At 33.6% G+C, this 301-nt stretch overlaps 1 protein-coding gene across 2 annotated transcripts in view; it reads right to left on the reverse strand.

Moving 5' to 3' along the window:
- Window positions 1-301, reverse strand: part of LOC108727254 (uncharacterized) — a 21117-nt gene that overhangs the window by 5803 nt on the left and 15013 nt on the right. The gene's annotated exons all lie outside the window — the stretch shown is intronic.

Below are 301 nucleotides of genomic sequence, written 5' to 3' on the forward strand. Positions count from 1 at the left end.
TAGGAACACTCAGTTAACAAAAATATATTTTAAAAAAAGTTATGTATAATAAAAATTATTAAGCCATGATGCGCATGAATATAGCGTTTAGACTCAATCGACGTCAAGCGACATTATGACAAAAGGAAAACAAGGAAATAGGAAAGATAATAAAGAAGGAGACAAGGACATTGTTAGGAGGGAGAAAGAGATTGGATAAGTACGATTCTGGCAAGGATTCTGTGTCATTTTGTTTATTTAGCCCATGCGTTTGTCGTTTTATGTGAACCATCTCCGATATCAATCTCTTATTAAACGAAGC

The sequence above is a fragment of the Mycetomoellerius zeteki genome, unplaced genomic scaffold (assembly GCF_001594055.1).
Source record: "Mycetomoellerius zeteki isolate Tzet28-1 unplaced genomic scaffold, Tzet1.0 scaffold48, whole genome shotgun sequence".
NCBI classification, from domain to species: Eukaryota; Metazoa; Arthropoda; class Insecta; order Hymenoptera; family Formicidae; genus Mycetomoellerius; species Mycetomoellerius zeteki.